The sequence below is a fragment of the Mustelus asterias genome, chromosome 22 (assembly GCF_964213995.1).
Source record: "Mustelus asterias chromosome 22, sMusAst1.hap1.1, whole genome shotgun sequence".
In the NCBI taxonomy this organism is placed as follows: Eukaryota; Metazoa; Chordata; class Chondrichthyes; order Carcharhiniformes; family Triakidae; genus Mustelus; species Mustelus asterias.
The window spans coordinates 10,795,359-10,816,028 of record NC_135822.1 but is presented as its reverse complement, the minus strand read 5'-3'; the positions used below and the strand labels follow the sequence as shown (position 1 = coordinate 10,816,028).

Genomic DNA, 20,670 nt, shown 5'->3' with positions numbered 1-20,670 from the left:
ATTTATTACCAATAGCTGCTATCTAAATAAACGGTGGCAATGGTTATGATCTGAAATTATTGAACACAATGTTGAGTCCAAGGCCTAATTGAAAGATGAGCAGCTGTTCCTCAAGCTTCAGTTACCTTCACATTTACCACCTTTATCAATGTCTTTCCTCAACTTCTCTGTCTACATTTCAGATATCGGCTGTCAACCAATATCAACAATAAGCTCATTGACCCTCACAGCTACCTTGACTACTCTTCCTCCCACCCACCCTCCTGTAAGGACTCTATTCCATTCTCTCAGTAGCATATGACATGCCCATTCTGCCTCTCCACTTGTTTGAAACATCGACCCAAAATGTTATTTCCGCCGATGTTGCCTAACCTGAATATTTCCAGCCTTTTCTATTTGCATTTCAGATTTTGAACATCTGCAGTATTTTGCTTTTGTAAAAGTAATACCTCAGTATGAATTTTGCCTTGTGTCAAACATCATCCAAATTCACTTTCAGTTGATGCGGTAATACCTCCGAATATTTTGGTCCTTGGACAGCACCATCCAAACCCACGACTGCGAACATTTAGGACAAGAACAGCAGGTATTTGAGAACTTCACCACCTGGAGATTCCCCTCCAAGCCACTCACCATCCTGACTTGGAAATATATCGCCTTTGCCTCACAATTGCTGGGTCAAAACCCTGGAACTGCCTTCCTAACAGTGCTGCACCACATGGATTGCAGCAGTTCAAGAAGGCAGCTCACCACCAACTTCTAAAGGGCAATTACAGATGGGTGATAAATGCTGGCCTAGCCAGCGAAGTCCACATCCCATTAGTGATTTTTTAAAAATTACATAGTTAGTAATTAGTGAGATATTATTTGCTCATTTACAGTATTAGACATGATCTCAAAACCCACTAGTTTGTGTGTTAATATTACTGAGGTGTCTTGAAAGGATGCAAATGTTCCTATGCGTCTGTACCTCCACATTAATCCAATGTTTGATGTTAAATGGAAATTATATTGCACCTATGAGACTCTGCTTCCTGTAACTGCCCGTAACACTCCTGAAATATTTAGATCCCTCTGCAGTTGCAACTGTCTCCAATTTCTTCCTCAGCAGAGTCCACCATAAGGTAGCTGTACCGAATCAGAACCACATTTTTTTTTACAATCATCTGAACACAAGCTGGAGAAAAGTGTTGCCATGTTTCTTTGTTTTCATGTAGTGTATGAGAGTCAACTTTGTTGTTAAGGCAAATGATTTTCTGAGCACAACATTTGGAATGCATTCATTTATTCTAAAGAGGTAAGAACTCTGCAGGTAAGTATTTGGCAATATCATTTTGTTTCAGAAAGAAGAGTTGAATGCCACACAAAATTCTTGTCATAGCTTGGATCACTACATGGTGTGTTTGAGCACATTTATGTGTAAGCCATTGAAAATAAGGTTCAAACATGTTTTAATGACAGCAAGAAAAAAACTACCAGTGCTGGAAATCCAATGCAAGGCACACATTGGGATAAATGTCATATTCTGACTTTTCCCTTGACAGACCTGTTGTGTATTTCCAGCATTTATTTCCACGTTTGTGTGAAGATTTAATGTTTGAAATCCCCCAAGAACGGGACACACAGGTGGAAACAAAAACAAATAAATTCTTCAGACGGAAGGAATACAACAAATGCTCCACTTTGGCAGGCTGTTGTTGTTGTTTGTGTGGCTGAGATTATAAACAATTGCTGAGCAATTTCATTACCCTGGACGTGTGTAGTAATAAAGAAAAATAAACTTTCTGACTGGGCTTGCACTGAAACGTACCCACAAAAAGAACGAAATTCAATTATGAGAGGAGGGCATGGCTAAGAACCAAAAGAAATGTGCCTACCTGACGCCTCTTCCTAAATCTCTCAAAGGCTTTTTGGAGGCTCTGCGACTGTTGTTGTCCTTCCCTGCTTTCCTCCCAAAAGTGCACACTGACACTTGTGTTGTTCCTCACAGCCATTTCTTGCTGATGAAGCAGAAACTCTTTGAGATGGTGGGGGGGAGGGAGAACGACTTCCAAATAGGGGAGGGTGGAAAATAAAATTAATTTGCAAAATAAAATTCAGTGTTTAAAATTTAGGGGGAAGAGGGAGGAGGGTCTTGTGTTGCCTTTCTCACAATGACTTTAGAGGGAAAGTACAATGGCAGGGGCTGGCTGTGAGAGGAGTTGGATATTATATCTGATTTAAAGTCACTGATTAATCTGTCCCTGGCTGGGAGGGAGTTGACTTTCTCCCTGGGACATTGCCAGGGGAGGCAGCCCTGGAGCCCATGACACTCCCCTGCCACCTTAAACTTCTTCTCCTCCTCCCCTCTTTCTTTCTATTTTTTGCTCTCTTCACAATTCCTTCGGCTGTTTTAAAATCTGTCGAGTTGTGTTTTTGTTTTCCTCTGTTTAAACTCCTCTCTGCTTGTTTGAATCTGCCTCCTTCGGCGATGCCCGGGCAGGCGCCGTCGCCTAGCAACAGGCCAGGCCACTCGGCCAGACCTGTCCCACACTCCCTTCCCCCCGGACTGCGCGTGCGCTCCCGCCGCGCTGCCTGCCGGGAGTTGTAGTCTTGGCCCGGGAGGGGTTGGAGCATCTCCCACGGTGATGCTGCTGGAGCCCCACCCCACACTGGACTACAACTCCCAGAGTGGCTCTGGCGGTCCATTGCCAGGGAGAGGGAGAGGTTGTCACTCAAAGCAAATCAAGCATCTCCTCAGGTTTAGGTCAGAACAATTAACAGCCTGTGGCCAATATTTACACAGGCCAACTCTACAATGCAGGGAGGTTAAATGAGCATGCATTCATGGCCCTTTGATGTCCAGGGGCAGGTCTTAAAGTTTCTTTATTAGTGTCACAAGTAGGCTGACATTAACACTGCAATGAAGTTGCTGTGAAAATCCCCTAGTCGCCACACTCCGGCACCTGTTCAGGTACACTGAGGGAGAATTTAGCACGGCCAATGCACGCTAACCAGCATGTCCTTTGGACTGTGGGAGGAAACCCATGCATAAAGGGAGTATATGCAGACGCACAGACAGTGACCCAAGCCGGGAATCGAACCCAGGTCCCTGGCGCTGTGAGGCAGCAGTGCTAACCACTGTGCCAGCATAGGTAACAGTTTATAAAGTCACTTGCTGAGATTTGATTCATTATTGTCAGACGTATTGGGATACTGTGAAAAGTATTGTTTCTTGCATGTTATAGACAAAACGTACCGTTCATAGAATACATAGGGGAGAAGGAAAGGAGAGAGTGCAGAATATAGTGTTCCAGTCACAGATAGGGTGTAGAGAAAGATCAGCTTAATATTTGGTGGGTCCATTCAAAAGTCTGATGGCAGCAGGGAAGAAGCTGTTCTTGAGTCGGTTGGTACATGTTCTCAAACTTTTGTATCTTTTTGATTGTTGTATTTAATTTTGTACTGATTTCACTCCTGGATTTGGAGATAGAAACATAGAAACTAGAAGCAGGAATAGGCCATTCGACCCTTTGAGCCTGCTCTGCCATTCATTTTAATCATGGCTGATCATCAAATTCAGTATCCTGATCCCACCTCCCCCCCCCCCCCATATCCCTTGATCCCTTTAGCCCCAAGAGCTATATCAAATTCCTTCTTGAATTCACACAACGTTTTGGTCTCAACAACTTTCTGCGGTAATGAATTCCACAGATTCACCGTTCTGTGGGTGAAGAAATTTCTCCTTACCTCTGTCCTTAAAGGTTTACCCCTTATCCTCAAATTATTAATTAAATCACTTCTCCGTTTTATACGTGGTCATGCTCCACACCTTATAAATAATGTAAATACTTATTCACGTTGTTGGAGTAAAAGTGAGATGCTGCCAGAGGGAATCCCGAAATTAAAAAATACAAGATGGTTACCTGGTACAAAATGGACTCTGTGGAAAGACATTAAGATGTGCTGATTTAGGCATAGACGTTGCACAACGAGCTAAATCCTGTTATTGTCTAATTACTACAGGAAATAAACCAGACCTTGAGGTCCAGATGATCACCTTAGCTTAAGATAAAGCAGAACCGAAACAATTAGTTTTGTTAACGAGATCAGTCGTTGATAGGGGGGCATAATCGGCTAACAATGTGGTAACTGCTAATGTCTGTACTTGTCGATTCTTTGAAAAGTATAAAAGAAGCTCAGCTGCCATTTTAAAATTGAGAAGGTGACTGTGAGCACTGCGGAGTGCCCAGCGCTTCTCCCAAAGCTTTGTCCAATAAACTGCATGTTGGATCTTTAAATCTGACTCCGAGTGGTGATTTTCCCACAACAACGTGTAATATCAATCAAGATGAGGAGCTTTAGTTTTGCAGAAATAAAATGCCTCCTGATTTAGGGATCCACTGACATCATCGCACAATCCGAGTCAGATATGGTACATCAAAGTGCAGTGTAGAGCTTTTTCTTTCTCTGCCTTGATGACTTGCCCTCAGCACAAAACCACATTTCAAAAATCATCTGAGATTTCCAATTTGAGCTGAATTGGAAAGAAAGAAACACTTGAATTTCTAAAGCACCTTTCATGACTTCAGGATGTCCCATAGGAGCAGGAATAGGCCATTTGGCCCCTCAAGTATGTTCTGCCATTCAACTAGATCATGCCCGATCTTCTACCTCAATGCTGTTTTCCTGCATTATTCCCTATATCCCTTGATGTCCTTGATATTTAGAAATCCACCTGTGCTTTGAGCATACTCAATGACCTAGTCTCCAAAGCATTTTTTGCCAATTAAGTACTTTTGAAATTAAGTCATTGAAACATAGGATAGAGAGCAGCAAACTTTCATACAACAAGGTCCCACAAACAGTAATGTGACCAGACAATTTATTTCAGGTAGCCAGGCCTGTGTTTTCAATTTTGGGGTGGCACAGTGGCATAATGGTTAGCACTGCTGCCTCACAGCGCCAGGGACCTAGGTTCAATTCTGGCCTTGGGTCACTGTCTGTGTTGGAGTTTGCACGTTCTCCCTGTGTCTGCATGGATTTCCTCCGGTTTCCTCCCACAGTCCAAAGATGTGCAGGTTGGGTTGATTGGCCATGGTAAATTGCCCCTTAGTGACAGGGGGAATCACAGGGTAAATACATGGGTTACGGGGATAGGGTCTGGGTGGGATTGTTGTTGGTGCAGACTTGATGGGCCGAATGGCCTCCTTCTGCACTGCGAGGGATTCTATTACACCGGAGAAGAATGTCATGAGATCTTTTCCATCCACCCGAGATAGAAGACTAATGTCACAACTGAAAGACAGCATCTCTGACTCAGTACTGTTATCATAGATTATATGCTAACCCTCAATCTTTTGTTTTCATTCATGGGATGTGGACGTCGCTGGCTGGGCCAGCTTTTATTGCCCAGCCCTGAGGGCAGGCGTTGTAAGAGTTAAACACATTGCCAGGAACCTGGAGTCACATATAGGCCAGACCGTGTAAGGATGGCAGATTTCCTTCCCTAAAGGGGCATGAGTGAACCAGATGGGGTTTTACAACAATCGACAATGGTTTCATGTTCATCATTAGACTTTTAATTCCAGATTTTTATTGAGTTCAAATTTCACCGTCAGTCACAGTGGGATTCGAACCTGGTTGTCCAGGGAATTACCCTGAGTCTCTGGATTACTAGCCTAGTGACAATGCCACTATGTCACTGCCTTCCTGACAAGACTAAGAGGCGAGAATGCAATAATGGATGATTTTGGGTGAACTTAAACTTGGGTCCCAGAATGAAAGCCCACTGACTAATCTATTTTGCCAGTTTACTATTATTTCTTAATGATCATTTATAATTCATGTAACATAATAATTGTAATGTTTGGACTGTGACATGCCAGTGGATTGTCCATAATGCAGATTTTCACTCCTCCATATGACACGAATAGGCTAAAAAATTCCCTAAATGTCATTGTTTGATAAAAGACCATGGCCTATTAATGGCACTAATCCTGTGCAAAAACAAAAGACTTCCTTGTTTTTAAATTCACGTTTACAACAAAATTGAGTGTTGTTCTTGAGTTATAACATAAGCTTCGGCTCACTGCAGAAGTGATGTTAGTCGTATGCAATAATAGAACATAGAAAAAATACAGCACAAACAGGCCCTTCGGCCCACAAGTTGCGCCGGTCATGTCCCTACCTACCTAGACCTATATATAGGCTTACCTTTAACCCTCAATACTATTAAGTTCCATGTACTCATCCAGAAGTCTCTTAAAAGACCCTATCGAGTTTGCCTCCACCACCACTGACGGCAGCCGATTCCACTCACCCACCACCCTCTGAGTGAAAAACATACCCCTGACATCTCCTCTGTACCTACTCCCCAGCACCTTAAACCTCTCGTAGCAATAGAACATAGAAAAAATACAGCACAAACAGGCAAATACAGCACAAACAGGTTGAATCTTTGAATTTCAGTTTAGTTATATATCAATTTAGCCTAGGAATATATGGTTTCATATCATGACTTTTGCAACTCCAGTATTTAAATGCTTTCAGTCTTTTTTTTGTAGAAGTAGATTACAGTACATGACTGAAAAATATTTCCCAAAATGAAGCCTAAATCATCAAAGCATTTAATAAAGTTTTAGCCGACAATTCTAGGAATTCATGGTAAAAAGCCAAGGTACCGTGTCAAGGCTAACCCCTTAGGCAAGGTTGAACAATCAATAAAATCAAGACTAACTAACTAGCTTGCAGTTTGAGGAATGAAAAGCTAATGCGTAAACATTATGGAGGTCACAGAGGTATGCACTTGTCCTCCAAAAATGAGTAAATCAGTGTTTAAGTTACCCTGGGAAAGTGCTGGATTGTGATTTGCATGTCAAAATTTAAGTCTGGCCTTTGATGCAGGGGGCAATTTAAGAGCTTCTCTGAACGCTTAGTGTGCAGGTTTGAACTGTGGTATCATACTAACCCAATGCTCCAGGTTCAATTCCTGCTCATGCTAACTTGTACCAGGATATTACAATTGTCCTCAGTTTTCCATGAACAGAAAAAGGAAAAAAAATCCCATTCGAGTTTTTGCTGATCTATCACACGACAATCACTGAAGAGTGTATGTATGAATAAAACTGAGCTTGTGTGTAATGAAGTCATCTGCCAAATAGCCTGCTGTTATTCATTACATCCACTTACACACACAGCAATGACGACTTGGGTGAAACATAATAAATATGCAACACAGAAACGGGCCATTCAGTGCAATTGGTCAATGCTGGCAATTATGTTTCACATGAGTCTCCTTCCACCCTGCCAGGATATCCTTCTATTTCTTTTTCCGCTCATGTGCTTATCTAGCTTCCCTGTAAATGGACTATGCTATTTGCCTCAACGATTTACTCCATTCTACATTGTTATCATGCTGGGTAAAGATGTTTCTCCTGAATACCCTATTGCATTTATAAGTCCATATCTATATCTAATATCTGTGACTTTTTAGTCTTGGACTCTCTATACATCTCAATATCAACAAAATAAAGGAGATTATCATCGACTTCAGAAAGCATAAAGGAGAACATGCCCCTGTCTACATCAATGGGGACGAAGTAGAAAGGATCGAGAGCTTCAAGTTTTTAGGTGTCCAGATCATCAACAAGCCATCCTGGTCCCCCCATGCCAACACTATAGTTAAGAAAGCCCACCAACTCAGAAGACTAAGGAAATTTGGCATGTCAGCTACAACTCTCACTAACTTTTACAGATGCACCATAGAAAGCATTCTTTCTGGTTGTATCACAGCTTGGTATGACTCCTGCTCTGCCCAAGACCGCAAGGAACTACAAAAGGTTGTGAATGTAGCCCAATCTATCACGCCAGCTAGCCTCCCATCCATTGACTCTGTCTACACTTCCCGCTGCCTCGGCAAAGCAGCCAGCATAATTAAGGGCCCGACACACCCCGGACATTCTTTCTTCCATCTTCTTCCTTCGGGAAAAACATGCAAAAGTCTGAAGTCAAGAACAGCTTCTTCCCTGCTGCTGTCAGACTTTTGAATGGACCTACCTTGTATTAAGTTGATCTTTCTCTACACTCTAGCTATGACTGTAACACTACATTCTGCATTCTCTTTTTTCCTTCTCTATGAACGGTATGCTTTGTCTGTATAGTGTGCAAGAAATAATGCTTTTCACTGTATGTTAATACATGTGACAATAATAAATCAAATCAAATCATGGAGTTATACCTCATGAGCAGTCAACGTCTTCAGAAGAGCAGGGAAAGAGATAACGGTTGAGTAAAGATTGTTACTTTATATCCCAGTATTAGAGCGATTTTAACTCCCCTGCTCCCTAGAATGCAGCAATCCAAGTCCAGAGATGAAGGACGAGTCAATGTTAATATTTTGACTTTTCCATCATCAAACCGTGACAATGGGAAATTGTAATAATGGAAAAGACTATCACAAAAGGTGTATAGTCAAGCAAGGTGGGAGGTTAGGTGGGAAATATGACGAGAATGTGAAGCAATATTTACATTAAGAAAGGAAAGAGAAATATATCTGAAATTATAACATTTTAAATCATGCAAAGAAGCAAAGGGATTCCAGTGTGCCAATACACAGGTCACTAAAGATGATCTGCAAATATGTAGGTCATAAAAAGGCAAACAGGATCTTTGGTTTTGCATCTCGAGGCACAAAATACAAAAACAAGAAGATCATCTTGAACTTGTACATGAGTTTGGTTCGGCCACAATTGAAGTGCAGTGTACAGTTTTGGGCCCCCACAAGAAGGATATAGAAGTATTGACAAAGCTGCAGGGTACATTCATTAGCCTGAAGGGATGACGGGTTGCAGTTATGAAGAAAGATATGCATTGTTCGGGCTACTTCCACTAGAACTCAGAAGATGTATTTCCTTTGGTCAGTGAGGCCATAAAAAGAGGGCACGAATTTAAGATAATCATGAAAAAGAGGTTAGAAACTAATTCTAAACACAGAGACTAGTTAGAATGTGGATGTGTCCTTGGGTGACTGTGTGGAGTTTGCATGTTCTTCCCGTGTCTGCATGGGTTTCCTCCAGGTGCTCCAGTTTCCTCCCATACTCCAAAGACGTGCGGATTAGATGGATTGTCCATGCTAAATTGTCCCTTGGTGTTCAGGAATGTGTAGGTTAGGTGGATTAGCCATGGTAAATGCGTGGGGTTGTGGGGATGGGGGGGGTGGTGTGGGCCAGGGTAAGATGTTCTTCAGGAGAAACGGTGCAGCTAGATGGGCTGAATGGCCTCCATCTGCACTGTAGGGACTCTATGGTTGTATGGAATGTTATGCCTCAAAGTAATATCAAAGCAACATCATGACTCATTTTCAGAGGGAAGTAGATAATTGTTTGGAAGAGAAGAATCGTAAGGAGCATGGGAATTGAAGAGGAGAGAGGTTTAAACTGGATGTTTCACGTGGAGAAAATCATCTACCTAGCCTTCATGAACTGCATATCCCATTTCTGTGTTGAATAATTCCATGATTCTTTCCTTCAATCATCGAACAAAAATATTGTCTCACACAAATTATACACAATTAGAATGGCACACCAAAGCTGCATTGACTGAATAATGCAAGAACGTTAACCATTCAAATCGCTTTCAGATTAAAGGAAAATGAATTTGCAAGCAGTTTCCTGAATAAATTTGCCCCTAACCATTAAACTGTCTTGTGTGTTTTTTCTGCAATAATGTGCGATCAACTGTACATGAGAAATTGCGCAAATGCAAACCATGTGTATACTTAAAATTGTTCCTTCGTGTTGAATATGTTAAACTCTGTCCTGAGTAACTTGGCACAGTGAGAAGTCTCACAACACCAGGTTAAAGTCCAACAGGTTTATTTGGTAGCACGAGCTTTTGGAGCATTGCTCCTTCATCAGGTGAGTGGAAAGTTGGGTTCACAAGCAGGACATATATAGACAGAGACTCAATTGCAAGATAATGGTTGGAATGCGAGTCTTAACAGGTAATCAAGTTTTTACAGGTACAGGCAATGCGAGTGGAGAGAGGGTTATGCACAGGTTAAAGAGGTGTGAATTGTCTCAAAACAGGACAGTTAATAAGATTTTGCAAGCCCAGGCCAAATGGTGGAGTTACAATTCCAACCGCATTCCAACCATTATCTTGCAATTGAGTCTGTGTCTATACCTGCCCTGTTTGTAAACCCAACTCTCCACCCACCTGATGAAGGAGCAACGCTCTGAAAGCTCATGCTATCAAATAAACCTGTTGGACTTTAACCTGATGTTGTGAGACTTCTTAGTGTGCCCACCTGAGTCCAACGCCGGCATCTCCACCTCTAAGTAACTCGAGTCTGCATTATCACTGGTTTATGGAGCTGCACCCCAATGACCACCTCATCTTCAGCTGTCTGAGCCCTAAGCTCCAAACTCACTCCCTAAACATCTTGGTTACTCTCTCTCTCTCTTCCTTTCAACCTACCTTGTCACCTTCTTTGGCTCAGTGTCGATTTTGTTTTGTCTGATTTTGCACCTATGAAACACCTTGAGGCATTTTACCACATTGAAGGTGGTATTTAAATAGCAATTGTTGATTAACACCTTTGGGTAGTATTTTATTGAGACTTGAAATGATAGAATGATGTGCTCAGTAGAATTATTTCACAAGCAACTTTACTGAGTTAGAAGAAGGAATGATGCCAAAGTAAGAAATTAGGTGCCCATAAAGGGGAGAAGCCAGAAATTGTGCAAATTATAAAGGCAAATCTGAAACAAAAACAGAAAATGCTGGAAAGGCTCATTAAAAGGGTGATCCTGACTTGAATCATTGGCTCTATTCTCTCTCCACAGATGCTGTCAGAGCTGCTGAAATTTTCCAGCATTTTCTGTTTTTGATTGTGCAAATTATAATAGCTACAGCTAAATGAACATGCATCCACACAAGAAAGGAGACTGGAATCTGAGATGAGAGAATCTTTGATATATTTGTAAATTCAATATAAATGAGCAAGGATTTTTAAAAATGGCACTATAACTTTATTTTTTTTTTAAAGGGGTGAAAGACATGAAGTATGAAGTGGTAACTTTAACATTAGTTGGAAGGAAAAATCTTCAGAATAGTAAAGCACAGCTAATAGGACATGCAGCAGGGTGTCAGGAGGAAAAGGTTATGTTAAATTAATTTGATGTAGCTTTTTCCACACATATTAGTGGCACAATAGTGGTAATGCACATAATATTATACGCTTGGATTTTCAAAATGCCACTGCAAAGGTTCTGCATTGACTCTTAATGGCTATGAAGATCTTACAAAATAAGGAGTTTGACAATGATAATATGATTAGCTTATTAAGGGAGAACTGAGGAAAATGTTTCAGTTCAAAAAGAACATATCACAGTTTTAATATCTTTGGTATTTTTAATGCATTGTAACTCCGTTACAATGTAGTTGATCCAAAATAGAAAACAGAGCACATGAGTTAAGGTTTTGAATCCTTTAGGTAAATTGGGCAAAAGATGGCATGACCACTTCAATGTTACTCAGTGTAAAATGATTAATAACAGAGCGAGGAATCAAACAACTGTTAAATTTAACATTCACATATCATGTTAATCAAGAAGTATGCCTCCTAATAGACTGATGAATAAGTCTATTAAATCATCAGCCTCGTCTTTGGCAGTCATCGGAAAGGCATTTTCAAAGGGTGAAGCACAAATCAGAAGTATTGCCGCTGTATAAACCATTACTAAAGACCCCCGGCTGAGTCCTGTGTAATGTCCTGGCGACCTAATCATGGGAAGGATATTCCTGTCCTTGAAAGATGAAGCACCAAGTGATTCTAGGCATCAGGAATCAAAGTTATATGCAGAAAAATACAGAAGCTGAACCTCATATCTTGCGAGTAGAGATGCCATGGTGATTTAAATGAAGGTTATAAGAGGATTGACAAACCTGATCAAAGCAAATATTCGCTGTCGCAGCAAGTTCAATGACGAGGGCACAGAAATTAAAAATCAGGAAGGCACAACTTGATTAATATGAGTTTTATTTACCAATTTAAAGCGAGCTGCATTTGGTATTACTATCAAAACCCATTGTGCAGTGGGAGTGAACACTGGGGAGTCTTACACAGGGTCACTCCCATGCACCTGTTTGAAGTCGAATAGATGAATAATTTCCAACTATCCTCTCAGATGGGAGGAAGTTATGGTGAAACAAGTGCTGGGAAAAGGCAAGGGAGGAGACACAGAAGTTTATTGCAAAATAAATAGTCAAATAAAATCGGGTTTAAAATTTGTTTAAAAAGCAGTAAAACTCCAGTTGTAAAATATTAATAGTAATTTGACTCTGAAATTGCATCACTATATGTTTTTATTACAAATCTGACTCAGAAACTAAATACTCCTTTCTAACATTGCACTTTGCAGGCCTATTTTAAATTGGCCATTAAATGCAGTACTCCCAGAAAGAACAGTGTGTTGAAAGATTGTCAGTCGGTTCTCAAGCTGAGACAAAGGAATTTCCAACAATCACTGAAGCCCTGGATACCACTTCAAACATTCCAGGATCAAGGTCAAGTTATACATTTGTGTAACTGGAGAAAATATGGAGTTTACTACAAATTAAGTAGAGAGATCCCAGGCTCCATCGCAGTAACTCCAGGAAAAATTCCAGGAGTTTGGATGAAGGAGTAAGTCAAGCTTGAACAATGTACTACAGCACCACAACACCACCACCCGCTCCCATACCTCCACCCATCTCTCAATTATTGTGCATATGCACTGTTTAGAACAAAAACAAAGTTAAAAGTTGCATCTTATGAGTTTTATATTGTTCAGGCTGCACCATTCCCTAGAATGACAAACCTAAATGGCATAAAATAATTTTAAGCAGAAGTTCTGATTTTGAAGTATTAGTCACAAGTAAGGCTTACATTAACACTGCAATGAAGTTACTGTGAAATTCCCCTAATTGCCACACTCCGGCGCCTGTTCGGGTCAATGCACCTCACCAGTACGTCTTTCAGACTGTGGGAGGCATCCGGAGGAAACCCACGCAGACACTGTGCAAACTCCACAGTGACCCAAGCTGGGAATCAAACCCGGGTCCCTGGCACTGTGAGGCAACAGTGCTAACCACTGTGCCGCCGTGCCGCCCTTTTTGAATTTTGAGTATGGCATGCAATTGAAGGTGGCTGGTCAGGTTCCACAATTTATAACTTGTACAACAGGTGGCTGACTTCTCTTCATTGGGGAGGAACCAAATGTTTAATTTTACTCGGTAACCGTTTACCATCAGCAAAATCCAAATAAAATGGGAATGAAATCAAAATAGTTTGCAATTCTAAACTCATTATGTGACCTTTCATTAATAATTCACCCAAGTCTAATTACTTTCTCTGTTAACTGCAAATACACAAACAATTCTATCAACTTTATTTTAGAAAGCTTTAACCAGTTTGTCAATAATAGTAATGGTAAGCAGCCCCAGCCAGCTAGGATCAATGGTTGACACTGCTGACAAGAATCGATCTATCAATTGATTAGTTTTCTCTCTGTTCATCAGTTCCACAATGCCCTCAGTTGTTTTATGCAAAGTTGAAGTCCGATCATTGATCAAGTGAAACATGAGGTGATTGTGGCAACGTGACTGAGCGATAGATCAGGTAATTTTTGCACAGAGAGTAAATGTTTAAATATTGGACAATTACCCCAGATAATCCAGAAGCCCTGAATTGTATTTATTCTTAACTCACTGTCGATGGATTGTTTTAGCGCTGAAGTTTTAGAGGCCAATACGCAAACCATGGGACGTGAGAGTAATTTTGTCAGTATGGGTTGGATTTCATTGACAGTCTTAGGTTGGTATTATTTCTCATTTGGCACTGCAGATTAGGTGATACGGTGGTTAGCACTGCTACCTCACAGCGCCAGGGACCCAGGTTCGATTCCTGGTTTGGGTCACTGTCTGTGTGGAGTCTGTACATTCTCCCTGTATCTACGTGGGCATCCTCCGGGTGCTCCGGTTTCCCCCCACAGTCTGAAAAGACATGCTGGTTAGGTGGGTTGGCCATGCTAAATTCTGCCTCAGTGTACCCAAACAGGCACCAGAGTGTGGCAACTAGGGGATTTTCACAATAACTTCATTGCAAGTGTTAATGTAAGCCTAAATAAACTTTACATTTAGTTTGATAAGAACTGTTTTTAGTTGAATTTCATAGAATCCTACAGTGCAGAAGGAGGCCATTCAGCCCATCGAGTCTGCACTGGCCACAATCCCACCCAGGCCCTATCCCCATAATCCCCATGTATTTACTCTAGCTAGTTCCCCTGACACTACAGGGGCAATTTAGCATAGCCAATCCACTTAACCCGCACATCTTTGGGCTGTGGGAGGAAACAGGAACACCTGGAGGAAACCCATGCAGACACAGGGAGAATGTGCAAACTCCGCACAGACAGTGACCCAAACCGGGAATCGAACCCGGGTCCCTGGTGCTGTGAGGCAACCGTGCTAACCACCGTGCCACCTTGAACATCGGAGTGATGAAAAATGTATAAACAGGTTGGTTGCAATAAAAGGATATGGGGGGAAGGCAGGATCAGACTATTGAGTTAGATGATCAGCCATGATCATAATGAATGCCGGAGCAGGCTCGAAGGGCTGAATGGCCTCCTCCTGCTCCTATTTTCTATGTTTCTGTGCCCAAATTACTTGGTGTTCCTTTTTTGTCATATTGTTAGACAATTCTGGGGCTTCATAGGAATCCCACCAACTTCTCACGTAAACCTTTTAATTATAAACTCAAGTTCAGAAAACTATAGAGGACGATGACAAAGAACTCTGGGTTTGGTCTCTCTTGCTGGATTTTCAGCAGATCGATTGAACACCTGCCATATGAAAACACTGTTAACCCACCATTACTTTCTCCCCAAACCTTCATTATCCACAAGGGGTAGTTTGGAGTCCCGAAAACCATCCACCGTTGGCTTACCATCACTGAGGAGGAGGAAAGTACAATTCTGCTGCAGCCTTTAAAAAACTGCAATTAAGAGATAACCACTTAACAATGTGCTAAGAAAAGGAGAAGGTGCCTCCAGCAGGTGAAAGAATGCCAGATTTTCAGTGCAGTTCTGGAGGTGTGGGCAGGAATTCTCCGATCTCACCCGTGGCTGGGATTCTCCAGTCCCGCTGCTGTGAATGGAGATTTGGCTGAGCGCCCAATTCCCCGTTCTCACTGGCAGCGGTGGCGGAGTGAACGGCATTAGACAATTCCAGCTGTTGCCAGCAGCAATCAAGGGGCAGTCTCATGGCGTGAAGGGTCGTCCAGACTCAAAATGTTGTCTCTGTTCTCTCTCTACAGGTGCTGTCAGACCTGCTGAGATTTTCCAGCATTTTCTGTCCTTGTCTCAGGGACAATGGGCTAAATATGATCACTAAAATAAATGTTTAAAATGTGAAAATTGACTTATTTATCAGTACCTACTGACAAGAATAGCAACATTTGGAAAGATAGGAATGAGAAAACATCTTGTCATATAATGGAAGAACACAAACTAGTTTTCTCCCTTCTGCAGTTTTCCTTTCCAATTTGTGTTATATCAAACCAGGGAATCTATTTCTTTCTCAATTAAATCCTACACTAGGTGGCAGCCTTTTCCTTAAATTGAATGTGTAAAAGAACAGCAACTGGACAGAGATAAACCGAGGGGGCGATTCTCCCATCCCATTGCGCTGATTTCTTTAGCGCAGCGGGTGCTGGGAGATTTAAGCGGGTCTGGATTAGCGCGATCTGTGATGGGCGTCCGGCCCCGAACGCGTCAACTCCATGCCTGTTTCCTGTATCACCGAGTAAGAAGTCTCACAACACCAGGTTAAAGTCCAACAGGTTTATTTGGTAGCAAAAGCCACTAGGTTTCGGAGCGCTGCCCCTTCGTCAGGTGAGTGGGAGTTCCATTCACAAACAGGGCATATAAAGACACAAACTCAATTTACAAAATAATGATTGGAATGCGAGTCTTTACAGGTAATCAAGTCTTAAAGGTACAGACAATGTGAGTGGAGAGAGCGTTAAGCACGGGTTAAAGAGATGTGTATTGTCTCCAGACAGGACAGTTAGTGAGATTTTGCAAGTCCAGGTAAGTCGTGGGGGTTACAGATAGTGTGACATGAACCCAAAGTCCCGGTTGAGGCCGTCCTCATGTGTGGGGAACTTGGCTATCAGTCTCTGCTCAGCGACTCTGCGCTGTCGTGTGTCGTGAAGGCCGCCTTGGAGAACGCTTACCTGAAGATCTCTCCAACGAAGCGTTCTCCAAGGCGGCCTTCACGACACACGACAGCGCAGAGTCGCTGAGCATAGACTGATAGCCAAGTTCCGCACACATGAGGACGGCCTCAACTGTGATCTTGGGTTCATGTCACACTATCTGTAACCCCCACAACTTGCCTGGGCTTGCAAAATCTCACTAACTGTCCTGTCTGGAGACACTACACATCTCTTTAACCAGTGCTTAACCCTCTCTCCACTCACATTGTCTGTACCTTTAAGACTTGATTACCTGTAAAGACTCGCATTCCAACCATTATTTTGTAAATTGAGTTTGTGTCTTTATATGCTCTGTTTGTGAACAGAACTCCCACTCACCTGACGAAGGGGCAGCGCTCCAAAAGCTAGTGGCTTTTGCTACCAAATAAACCTGTTGGACTTTAACCTGGTGTTGTGAGACTTCTTACGGTGTTTTTTACTCCAGTCCAACGCCGGCATCTCCACATCCTGTATTACCTATCCAGGGCTTCATTTAAATATATTTTAAATATCGGGACTGAAGTCTCCAGGCCTGCTAGCTTCTCCCACCCGCCAGCAGTATTTCACTCCAGCGGGGATTACCATAACTCTCCACTAATGGAACTGCCCAAGGGGCAAAGTGTCAATGCCCAGGGGCAACTTGGCAGTGCCCATCGGGCAGTGCCAAGGGGGCAGGGCCAAATGATGGCAGGGCCTGATAGGGCGGGGCCTGATGGGATGGGGCTTGATGGGGCGATCGGTGGGGGTGGGGCTCCTGCTGCCACTCTGCAGTCTGGATTGGTGGGGGAGGGAGGGAGGACAACAATCGGGGCTGGCCATCGGGGTGGGTGGGGATGTAACCTGCTGGGGGGGCGTTGTGGGGGAGGTGGGATATCGGAGCTGTGGGGGGAGGTCGAGGCTGGCCCGGACCTGTTCGGGGGCCCAGCGATCGGGCTGTGGGGGTGTCGGAGGGCCAACATTGCAGGGATCATGGGCTGACCAGCTGTTGGGAAGCTGGTGGACAGGGACTACTGCGCATGCAGTGCTGACGGATCAGCGCATGCGCAGTGGCCCGCTCAGCGCTATGGTTCTCCTGGGTGGGAATAGGTACCGCCCCCTGATTTTTTACATGATATATGCTAATGCACTCAGCAGTGCACAGAGTGTGGGAGATTCTTCTCTGAACTCCCACTGAAAAAAACCAGCGTGATTTACTCCAGTTTTCACACGAATTCGACCATTGTTTTGGGAGAATCGCCCCCTAATCTTTGAGCTAAAGTTGTTGGCACATGATAAGTATATCAGCTGGCAAAGTTATTACCTGGGGTGCCTTAAAATAACTCTTTATTTCCTGCTCTTTTGTTTTCTTATTTCTATTCACGTGAAGTATTTAAATAATAATTTATATCAGAATATTGAGATTGGACTAAACTGTATCTCGTCATCGCATGATGAATTATTACATGACAAGGAAAGGCTGAATAGTTTGCACTCTTTCTAGTACTGAATTTCAAGAGGTGGCCTAATATGGGAAATTGCCAAACAAGGGGGTATAACCCCAAAATTCAAGCTAAGCCATTCAGGAATGTTGTCATGAAGTACATTCTTCACATGAGGGTAATGGAAATGTGGAAATTCCCGCACCAAAAAGCTCAATTGAAAATGTCAAAACTGTGATTGATAGATTTTTGTTTGACATGGCTTTTAAGGAAAATGGAACCAAGATGGATGATTAGATTTTAGCTACAATCTAGCAGCACGGTGGCACAGCGGTCAGCACTGCTGCCTCATGGCGGCAGGGACCCAGGTTCGATTCCCAGCTTGGGTCACTATCTGTGCTGAGTTTGCATGTTCTCCCCGTGTCTGCGTGGGTTTCCCGCAGGTGCTCCAGTTTCCTCCTGCAGTCTGAAAGACATGCTGTTTAGGTGCATTGGCCATGCTAAATTCTAGCTCAGTGTATCCGAACAGGCGCCGGAGTGTGGCAGCTAGCTGATTTTCACGGTAACTTCATTGCAGTGTTAATGTAAGCCTACTTGTGACACTGATGAACAAACTAAACTAAACTAAAGGAACAGCCTTGAGTGGCCGAATGGCCGACTGCTTCTCTGTCAAGAAAAAATTAAGCTCGCTACATTCAGCAGAAATGTTTGCTTTTTATAAATCTTTTTACCTTTTGTTTGCATTAATAAATGTTGTTGGGAGTTCTTTAGTCCCTGAACATAGTTTTGAAGAACTTTGTAACAACAGCAATCAAGAAAAAAGAATGTGGATGGAGAGCGCAAAGAGGCAGAGTTGAATTAATAGGAGAGATAATCAGAATAAATGGAAAAATTCCCAAGAGTATAGAACAAAAGGAATGGGTAGAAGGCGGCTGAGAGTGCATGAGAAACACTGCCAATGGAGGTCCCAGACAAAGGAAGAAAATAAGGAGACGGGAAAGGAATCGGACAGATAAAAGGCAAATAACGGCAAATAGTTGGAGAGATAGGAAAATTTAGCGATGTGAACATTATGACTCTTTTATGTGTAATTAATTTATTTTTAGAATTTTACTGATTTTCATTTTGTAAATGGGATGTGAAGTAACCATATGGAAAATATTAAGGTAAGAGTGTAAAAGGTAAATCCAATTATAATTGAATGATAATCAATGTTAAGGACTGATTGGAGATGGGATATTTAATGTTCAGTAGGTTAATTGCATCAATTTACTACACAGGGTATATTGTCCTGCATGTAAAGTCTTGGTGGATGTGGGATTAAATTTTAGTTAAGTAGCTGTAGCTTTGGGGTGGTATAAAGAACTGCACACAGAAGGTAAAGGCTACAGACTCTGTCCATAGTGAGATACAATCGTGGACATTCTTTCATATCTTTCTTTGTGTGTAAAGTTAAAGAAAAATGATAGGATTAAATTGTCATTGATTTGATCCCGCTACTTATTGACATATACTTGCTGTTGTCCTGTGACATTACTTATCAATAGCCTCGGATGTGGAGTAAGGTCGTGGTATTTCGCTTTTAACACAGAGCCATGTTTAACCTAGTCTGTCCCTTTGAACCCATTGTTCAGATACTCCCCGTGAGAAAACACTCACAAAGGGCTCTGTAGATCAGTGGCTGTTTGTAAATCGCTGGCCTCTGGCTTTGGAGAAAGGGCAGAGAAAAAAAAACAGCCAACAATAATTAGCTTTCTTTTTTCTAATTTAAAAAAAAACACTTTCACTTTAATGTTTGATGGATGCATGCTGGATTCATGACAATATGATCAGGGAATGGTTCGAATATGAAACCTGCTCCCACATAGAATGATTGAGGTGAATAGCGTAGATGCATTTAAGGGGAATTTAAACAAATATGGGGAGAAAGAAATTTATGCTGATAGGTTTAGATGAAGTAGGGATGGCAGGAGGCTCAAGTGGAACAGAATCAGGAGCATTGACAAATTGGCCCAAAAAGCATGTTTCGGTGTATAAATTCTATGTAATATTTATTTCTCAATGAAAGAGGATTGGGTGAGGTAGGTTGGCACAGTTGAGGGGTTTTGTGAAGAAGAGAGTATGATACAAACATTTAAACTGGTGAATAACACAGATAACTTAAATTTTAAGTTCTTTCAACTCCTTGGAGAGCACGAAATAAGAGGGCTCGTGGGAAATTTGCAGAAAAAAGATTATTGATGAGATGCAGTGAATCTGTTTGGGTTGCGGCAGGACCACTCAATTTCAGATCTCATCACAGCCATGGTTAAAATGTGGAGCTGAACTTCAGCGGTGAGGTGAGAGTGACTGTCCGAGCCATCAAGACACCAACTGACCGAGTGTGACATTAATGAGCCCCAGCAAAATTGAAGTCAATGGGAAACCGGGGGAAACCCCCCATTGGCTGGAGCCATGCCCAGCACATCGGCAAAAGGTTGTAGATCGCTTCTCGGCCTTTTGGCTAAGATCAAGTGTAGTATGGATGGGATGCTGCACTTGGTTGAGGTCATTGGGTTACACTGAGGCTTCATATGTTTCATATGAAGCAATTTTTAAAAGCGGCATCTCAGCCTTTTGGCTAAGATGCTGTTGTAGGGAAAAATCCCTTGTACCAGTGCATTCAAGAGGTCGAGTCGCAAGGCAACGTTCAAAGTGTTTTTCTTTATTGTACAATTACTGGGAACCCAGGGAGAACCAACATAACCAGCTCCGAAACAGTGGCTTGGCCACGTTGATCTCAATCCTTTCACATCAGCTCTGGATCTTTATAGGGATCCAAATTCGAGCGGGAACATTTGATTATGCATTTTTACAATATGTATAAAGTGGTCTGTCAGGTCAGGAAGTTCTCTGGGAGGCTTGTCAATTTGCATTTGTATGGTGTGTGTTTGTGTTAATGGGACTACCTGTTCTTGCCCCGGTGTTTTA

The 20,670-nt window shown here is 42.3% G+C and overlaps 1 pseudogene; it reads left to right on the top strand.

Moving 5' to 3' along the window:
* The first annotated feature begins 20,183 nt into the window (after nt 1–20,183).
* On the top strand, nt 20,184–20,364 carry LOC144510289 (U2 spliceosomal RNA; annotated as a pseudogene).
* The last annotated feature ends 306 nt before the right edge of the window (nt 20,365–20,670 follow it).